This window comes from Haemaphysalis longicornis, unplaced genomic scaffold (genome assembly GCF_048455015.1).
Source record: "Haemaphysalis longicornis isolate Haplotype H1 unplaced genomic scaffold, Haemaphysalis longicornis Haplotype H1 scaffold_5, whole genome shotgun sequence".
In the NCBI taxonomy this organism is placed as follows: Eukaryota; Metazoa; Arthropoda; class Arachnida; order Ixodida; family Ixodidae; genus Haemaphysalis; species Haemaphysalis longicornis.
In genome coordinates, this window is record NW_027526385.1 from 126,905,715 (window position 1) to 126,914,793 (window position 9,079).

Here is a 9,079-nt window from a genome sequence, read left to right on the forward strand (position 1 = left end):
TCATTACACCGTCATCCCATTCAGCTTATGTGAGAGATTATAGCGGCATTTAACATACCAAGGCATGGTGATAAGCCTTTTAGTTACCCTTCTGTATATCCACACAAGAAAGAACAGCCTTTCTCTGATTGTTGTAAATGTCCAAGCAAGGGTAAATCGTTGCTGTTATCTTTTTCAGCGTTTGAGTGTGATTCTGACCATTGCGCATGCGCAAATTTAAATTTTCATATATAAATGATTCTTTTCAATAAATCTCAGGATACAGTCAAACCTCGATATATTGAACACGGGTATATCGAATTATTGCCTATATCGAACACTTTCTATCTCACCCGGAAAATCACATGTATATTAAATTTTCTGTATCGAACTCGGTCGGTTAAGAAATGGATATATCTAACTCAGCGACGGCCGAAAGCGCGCGCTTCGAAGACAGGCGGCAGGCTTTCCCGCAACGCAGGGTACAATAGCAATGGCGCAGCAGGCGTTTGCGACTTAAACGCATGCGTGAGGCGCCGGTAGCGCCATTCAGGTTAGGCGGCATACGCAGTTGGCTGACTCAGGCTCAGCCGGTTCACCAGTTGGTTCAGTCGTTGTTCATCAGCTTTAGCCATCGTCTTGTCTTGTTTCAGTCGATAAGCTCTAGCCTCAACGCCTTAACGAACTCTTCAGCGTCTTGCTTGGTTTAAACTAGCGGACACTGTTCGCGTAGTTACGTGACTGTATTTGCAAGACGCTGTGTCAGCCGCGTGCGGCGTGGTGATTGCGGCAAACGTGAAGAAACGAACGTCACTGACGTTTGCGACCAAGCTGGAAATCATCCGCCGCGTCGAAAAAGGAGAGAAGTCCAGCGTTGCCGCAGCGTACAATGTACCTCGGAGTACGTTGAGCACGCTGCTCAAGACGAAAGGTGACATCAAGGCGAAAGCGGGACAAAGCCAGCACTGCGGTGCAGGCCATGTTAGGAAACCAGCCTTCCAATACGTCGAAAGATCGCTCCACAGGTGGTTCCTGGAGTCCAGAGCTAGAAACATTCCGGTGTCGTGGCCTATGCTCCAACAGAAAGCGAAGGATTTCGCATTCATACACTAAGCCGAAGGCTTCGCCGAAAGCAGTGGATGGCTGCAACGGTTTAAAGCTCGCTACCAGATCGTTGGCAGGACGGTTTCTGGCGAAAGCGAGGAGGCCAACGACGATAGCATTAAGAAGTGGCTCCCAACTACGGGCGAAGCTGTGGAAAGAAAGTGAGGAAAGTGGAAAGAAAGAAAGAAAGAAAGTGAAGAAAGTGGCGGGCATTTTTTCTTCACTTTCTTTCTTTCTTTCCAAATTCTTAATCTGTTTCAATGATCTACCACATCCTCCCCTTTGCTTTCCGAGGTTTTCTCGACTGCCAACCCTTATTTCTGTGTTATTTTCAACGAGCCCCTCATTTCCTATTCTGATTCGCTACATGCATAGCGAGGGCCTCTGTTCTGGCAGTCTTGTTGCCAAAGGAAGCTTAAGAGGGTTCAAAGCTGGTCGACCACTCTGGACATGTCGTAGACACTCGAGTCACGACCCGGGGGTTAAAAAGAAGGTCCCCTTCACCCCGATTAGTCCGAATGGCGCTGGCTACCACCCCCAAGCACAGGAAACAAACATACCTAATATAAATACCCCAGAAAGTGAATGGGAAAATCGCCCCGCCGGTAGCGTAGTGGTTATCGCACCAGACCGGTATTCTGGAGGTCGTGGGTTCGGATCCCACCTGGCGGGCATTTTTTCTTCACTTTCTTTCTTTCTTTCCAAATTCTTAATCTGTTTCAATGATCTACCACATCCTCCCCTTTGCTTTCCGAGGTTTTCTCGACTGCCAACCCTTATTTCTGTGTTATTTTCAACGAGCCCCTCATTTCCTATTCTGATTCACTACATGCATAGCGAGGGCCTCTGTTCTGGCAGTCTTGTTGCCAAAGGGAGCTTAAGAGGGTTCAAAGCTGGTCGACCACTCTGGACATGTCGTAGACACTCGAGTCACGACCCGGGGGTTAAAAAAAAGGTCCCCTTCACCCCGATTAGTCCGAATGGCGCTGGCTACCACCCCCAAGCACAGGAAACAAACATACCTAACATAAATACCCCAGAAAGTAAATGGGAAAATCGCCCCGCCGGTAGCGTAGTGGTTATCGCACCAGACCAGTATTCTGGAGGTCGTGGGTTCGGATCCCACCTGGCGGGCATTTTTTCTTCACTTTCTTTCTTTCTTTCCAAATTCTTAATCTGTTTCAATGATCTACCACATCCTCCCCTTTGCTTTCCGAGGTTTTCTCGACTGCCAACCCTTATTTCTGTGTTATTTTCAACGAGCCCCTCATTTCCTATTCTGATTCGCTACATGCACAGCGAGGGCCTCTGTTCTGGCAGTCTTGTTGCCAAAGGGAGCTTAAGAGGGTTCAAAGCTGGTCGACCACTCTGGACATGTCGTAGACACTCGAGTCACGACCCGGGGGTTAAAAAGAAGGTCCCCTTCACCCCGATTAGTCCGAATGGCGCTGGCTACCACCCCCAAGCACAGGAAACAAACATACCTAACATAAATACCCCAGAAAGTGAATGGGAAAATCGCCCCGCCGGTAGCGTAGTGGTTATCGCACCAGACCGGTATTCTGGAGGTCGTGGGTTCGGATCCCACCTGGCGGGCATTTTTTCTTCACTTTCTTTCTTTCTTTCCAAATTCTTAATCTGTTTCAATGATCTACCACATCCTCCCCTTTGCTTTCCGAGGTTTTCTCGACTGCCAACCCTTATTTCTGTGTTATCTTCAACGAGCCCCTCATTTCCTATTCTGATTCGCTACATGCATAGCGAGGGCCTCTGTTCTGGCAGTCTTGTTGCCAAAGGGAGCTTAAGAGGGTTCAAAGCTGGTCGACCACTCTGGACATGTCGTAGACACTCGAGTCACGACCCGGGGGTTAAAAAGAAGGTCCCCTTCACCCCGATTAGTCCGAATGGCGCTGGCTACCACCCCCAAGCACAGGAAACAAACATACCTAACATAAATACCCCAGAAAGTGAATGGGAAAATCGCCCCGCCGGTAGCGTAGTGGTTATCGCACCAGACCGGTATTCTGGAGGTCGTGGGTTCGGATCCCACCTGGCGGGCATTTTTTCTTCACTTTCTTTCTTTCTTTCCAAATTCTTAATCTGTTTCAATGATCTACCACATCCTCCCCTTTGCTTTCCGAGGTTTTCTCGACTGCCAACCCTTATTTCTGTGTTATCTTCAACGAGCCCCTCATTTCCTATTCTGATTCGCTATATATATATATATATATATATATATATATATATATATATATATATATATATATATATATATATATATATATATATATAATAAGGATGATTTGTTTCTAGGCCGCAGGACTGGGAGACCATGAAGTCAGCTGGCGAAGCCAGGAGCAGGCATTCCGCTCTGTCGTGTTGACCGAGAGCAAAAGCGAGAAACTGATTCTTCCTCCCAAGCGTTCGCGCGATGCAGCGCCCCTGTATTGTTGCCACTTGACTGCGATGATGATGTTTTACTGTTCTGGCAAGTACCCTCTCATGGCGAGTGGACAGTGCTGCCTATACTCCTGTTACTCATTCGTGAATTGCGCTGGTGACGGACATCGTTACAATTGCACCTGGGGAAAAGGAGCCATCCTGGCGATCAGGGAGTCGAAATGGTGAGAGTCTCATGGTAAGGCTTGAGGCGTTGAACGTGTACAATACCACGGCCGCGGCGTCGCTGGTCGGGTGATGCGGCAATGGGCTCGACAATATAATTGACAGGGCAGATGCATTTGACGACAAGGTAGGGCCCATCATATCGCGAAAGGACTTTACTGCTCAAGCCAGGAGCAGTCATTCGCACTCACAGCCAAACAAGTGTTCTGGGTGGGAAGCTTGGTGTAGAGGTCTTTTCGTCATGCTGTGTCTTTTGTCGATCTTGATCTTCCTTGGTTATTGAACGTGCCAGTTATCGGCATTCTTCAGTGTGTTTGGCGTCGTATGAGATGGGCATGCAATCAGAGTCATGAGGGCTATAAGAATATATTGTATCAAGTCTACAATAGGGATCGCGTCCATAAAAAAAGAAAAACGGAGATAAGCCACTAGTGGCTTGCGTGGCGGTATTATACGCATATATAACAAATGGATGGATGTTGTCCCAATTAGAATGATCTGGTGCCACGTACATTGCGAGCATATCCCCCAGCGTCTGGTTAAAACGTTTGGAGAGACCATTGGTCGGTGGGTGGTACGCCGTTGTGGTGCGATGGATAGTATGGCAGGCTGCGAAGGGGGCTTCCTTCCTTTGTCACTGAGTAGTTCTCTAGGCGCTCCATGACGTAGAATGAAGTTCCGAAGAATGAAAGCGGCAACTTCGCCCGCAGTTTTGGCCGGCAGTGCTGCCGTCTCGGCATATTGGGTGAGGTGGTCAACAGCGACAAGAACCCACCTGTTTCTAGCTGCCATGCAAGAGAGAGACCTATAGATGTCGATTGCGACGCAGTCGAAAGGTCGTTCAAGACATGGTAAAGGTTCTCTAGGTCATATTCCTTGGCGAGGTTAAGGTGTACTGATTTGGCAGTGAACCCAGAAACAAACAAAATTACTAACAAAACGGTACATGCCATGCCAGTAGTATCGCACGTGCAAGCATTGGTACGTTTTTGGTACGCCATCATGGCGAAATGCGGCTCGTCATAAAAAACGGCTCATTTTCTACGAGTAGGTGGAGCAGAAATACTAGGAGCCACTTGTGAACTTCGGGTCGGTAGTTCCCCCGAAACAGGATACCGTCACGAATGGCGATGAGCGACGCTTGCGGGCGTAGATTTTGAGATGCACCTTTCGCCGATTAGCCTGACAGAAATTTGAAGGTGAAGAAAATCCAGGCATCTTTCTTTTGCTCAGATGGCATGGAGTGGATCTTTAGGGGTGAGATGCAGCAATCGCCACTCGAGAGTCGCTCACTTTTATGCGGCAACGAGGCGTGAGAAAGGGCATCAGCGTCATGTTGCTTCCGGCGTGAAATAGAGGTAACGCCAATGTCATTAACCCGGAGTAGCAAAGCCCAGCCTGCTAGGCGAACGAAAGGATATTTGAGTGAGGAGAGCCTCCAAAGCGAGTCGTGGTCCGTAATAACGTCGACGGGGCTGCCGTAGAGATACTGGCGGAACTTTTCAAGTGTCAAAACAATGGCTAGTATTCTCGCTCTGTCAAAAAATAGGTGGTCTCGTCTTTTATTAGCGTACGACTTGCGTAGGAAACTACATACTCGTCATAACGTGCCTTCCGTTGGCGTGAACTGCCCTCAAAGCGACTCCCCTCGTTTTGGTGTGCATGTCGGTAGGGGCGTCTGGATCGAAATGACGCAGGATTGGCGGAGATGTAAGGAGATGACGCAGTTAAGGAAAGGCGTCGTCGCAAGCCGTTGACCATTCAGAGATGCTGCCTTCTGTGCTGAGGAGCTGTCGTATGCACCATGAGGGATGCATCGTTCCGTGCAACGCGGCGAAAGTACAAACACAGGCCAATGAAGCTGCGATGGGGTTTCAATGCTGTCGGCTTCAGGAACTCCGCTATAGCACGCAACGTGGCAGCATCAGGCAGGACACCAACTTTAGACACAATGTGGCCAGGAATGGTAGGCTGTCGGGCAACAAAACGGCACTTCTTGATGTTTAGCTGTATTCCTGTGGTAGTTAAGAACTTCAAAATTTGCTGAAGTCGAATGAGATGCGTTGACAAATCTGGAGAAAAGACTCAATATCATCCATGTAACAAAGGCACGTCTGCCATTTGAGTCCACGGAGAATGTTGTCTATCATCCACCCAAAGGTTGCATGCACATTGCAGTGGACAATCGGCATAACGTTGAACTCATAGAGGCCATATAGAGTAACAAAGGCCGTTTTTGCACGATCAGCCTTCGCCATAGGGACCTCCCAATAACGTGAGCGTAAGTTAAATGAAGAAAAAAGTTTGCCCCCTGGAGACAATCTAGGGCGTCCTCAATTCGTGGCAAAAGATATACGTCTTTGCGGGTTATCTTGTTAAGCCGTGGGTAATCAACGCAAAACCGAATAGAACCATCCTTCTTCTTGACAAGCACCACCGGAGACGCCATTAACTTGCTGATGGTCGAATCAAACCACGTTGGAGCATGTCCGTGACTTGCTCGTCATGTACGCGGTGTTCACTGGCACAAACACGGTAGCGACGTTGTCGTAAGGCGGCATGACTCCCGCTACCTATGATGAGTTCAACAGTGGTGTTACGCTACAGATCAGTCTGGACAGAATCAAAAGAAGTCCGAAATCGGTGCAGCAGTGCGAGGAGTTGGTCTCGTTAGGACGACGAAAGCTTGTCATCAACGGCGCGAAGAATGACATCTGCAGATGTTGGGGGTGTTGCGGCTGCAGAAGTGCAGAGTCCACTGACGTCAAGGGTTGTTAAATTATCCTGAAAATCCCCAGCGACAACAGAACCTACAGTCTCGACGTGGCCGACGCACTCTCCGCGTTGCAGGGTGCAGGGACACGAGCCGTAGTTAGAAAGGATAAGTGTAGCTTGGCAGTTGCTGATTGGAAGCAGCGAGAAAGGCAGCCGAAGAATTCGTCGCTGGCGGAACAGGTTAGAAGGCGTAAAGAGTACTGCCACAATGGACAGAGACGGGCACAATAAAGAATCAAGGACGGCGGAATGAGGAGTAATGCTAACTTCTTCCGCAAGGACCAGTTTTATGGCAGACGTAGCGTGCGGGGTACCAGTGGTAGGATCCATGAACGGGAAGAGCTCTACTTCGGCACGGCCACAGTCGATTACAGCTCCATGTCAGGAAAGGAAGTCCCACCGCAGTATTACATCGTTGGAGCACGAAGGTAGGACAGTGAACTAAATAACATATATGACCTCTCGATTAACTGCACGGGCAGTGCACACGCCAAGTGGTTCTATGGGATGACCCTTAGTAGTCCACAATAAGAACAGAACGTAAAAGCGTCGTAACCTTCTTCAATTGGCGGCAGAGTTTGGCGTCCATCACACAAACGGCGGCTCAAGTGTCGACAAGGGCTAAGATTTCGGCACCATCTATGGCAATATAATGACGTTTGCGAGAGAGGTAGGAGGTCTTGGGTAGATCGACGACGACGTAGTCCTTGCCTCCGGAACTGCGGCGCCTAGTTTTTCGGTTGCGTTGGTGCCGGACGAGGAAGCATGGGAGACAGCGACCGTCGTCGCGGAGACGAAGATCGGCGGCTGGCGAAGTCACGGCTTTCGGAGGACATAGATGTCACCAGCGAATAAGCGGCGCCATCCTCAATGAGTTGCTATTTGGTACAGGAATAAGCCGTTGGGCGGTTCTGTCCAGTTGTCATACTGCGGCGGCAATAGCAGGCCACAGGTCCAGGAGCCCTGCAGGCCAAGCAAATTGGACAATTGTCTAGCGTCCTCCCGATGGTTAGTCAGCTGCGGACCAGAGCATACCGATGGTCGTACAGGTAGGCGGGGCGGGAGGGCGACGGTGCTCCGTTGTATAAATCTGGCTGTGACTTCAGCTTAAGGTCGTCGTAGGACCGGGTCCACAAAAGTCGGTGCAGGGGCTATCGGCATGGAGGCTATGGAATGGTCATAAGACAGAGTTGGGGTGACTGGGGCTGACGGCGTAGTGTCGGAATAGGGCACGGGGGTGACAACAACAGGAGTTGAATGCAGTACAGATGAAAGGGACTGAACTAGTTGTTGGACAATAATCCGGAGGTCATGGTTGAGGGAAGATTTACACTCCGGAACGTTCAGGATTACAGACAACAAACGAGCCACTTACTCGGGCACAATCTGCTCGATTCGTTGAAACAAAGTACCGTCACCCTCGCCAGCAGCCAAGCTGGGCATAAACTGATCTTGTGCGACAGGTCTCCGAGTTAGAGCACGCTCCTTGCGGAGCTCGTCAAAACTCTGGCAAATGGTAACGACCTCTGCAACAGTTCGGGGTTTTTTCGCGTGAAATATTTGGAAGGCACCGTTTCGATGCCTTTCTTGATGTGTTTCATCTTCTCTGTTTCGGGCTTGGCGCTGTCCATCCTTCTGCAGAGACCTATGGCCTCCTCGATGTACGAAGTAAAGTTTTCCCCACTTTTCTGTGCACTTTCCCGCAAGCGCTGCTCCAACCGGAATTTTCGTCCATCGGAACGGCCAAATACCACTTGGAATCCGGCTTTAAATTCTGGGCGTGTTTCAAGTCGGGCTGAGTTGTTCAGAAACTATTTCTACGCGACCCCAGTCAAAGAAAATTCTATGTTATTGAGCGTGAGGTGGTTGTCCCAATTGTTTTGCCTGCGCACCCATTCAAATATTGGCAAGAGTGTAATCGACGTTCTGCTCATCGGTGCCATTGTACTTGCGAGGGTCTCGCTCACGGGTAGCCCCAGAGCATAGGGTGGGTGTTGGCGTGGGCGGGCGTTATCTTCTCGAGGCATTGTAGTTTGATGAAGTATCCGATGGCGGAGCTCCAGGGTAAGGAAACGAGTACCCCGCACTCCAACCAAAAACTTTAAGGAGATTTATTCCTAGGCCGAAGGACTGGGAGAGCGCGAAAGCAGCTCACGAAATCAGGAGCACGAAGTCCGCATGTCGTGTTGACCGAGAGCAAAAGAGAGAAGCAGCATCCTCTTCCTACCAAGTGTTCTCCGATGCGGCCGCCGTGTATTGTTGTCACTTGACTGCGATGATCATGCTCTGCTTTTTCGGAACGTACCCTCTCATGGCGAGTGGACACTGCTGCATATACTGCGGTTGCTCATTCGTGAATTGCGCTGTCGACAGAAATCCTACAATATATATATATATATATATATATATATATATATATATATATTTATATATATGGGTTGGGAGTGAAGAAAACCTCATAAAAGCAAAAGGAAGAATATTGGTAGGTCATTGAAACAATTGAAGAATTTAATGACTGCCGGGTGGGATCCGATTCCGCGACCTACAGAATACACGTCTCGTGCGATTGCCGCGACGCTACTGGCGCGGCTATTTT

General features: G+C 49.3%; 1 non-coding gene across 1 annotated transcript; it reads left to right on the forward strand.

The window, feature by feature from the left end:
• The first annotated feature begins 2,144 nt into the window (after positions 1-2,144).
• Positions 2,145-2,217, forward strand: Trnat-agu (transfer RNA threonine (anticodon AGU)). Its single transcript has one exon. It is a non-coding gene; the product is annotated as a tRNA-Thr (tRNA).
• The last annotated feature ends 6,862 nt before the right edge of the window (positions 2,218-9,079 follow it).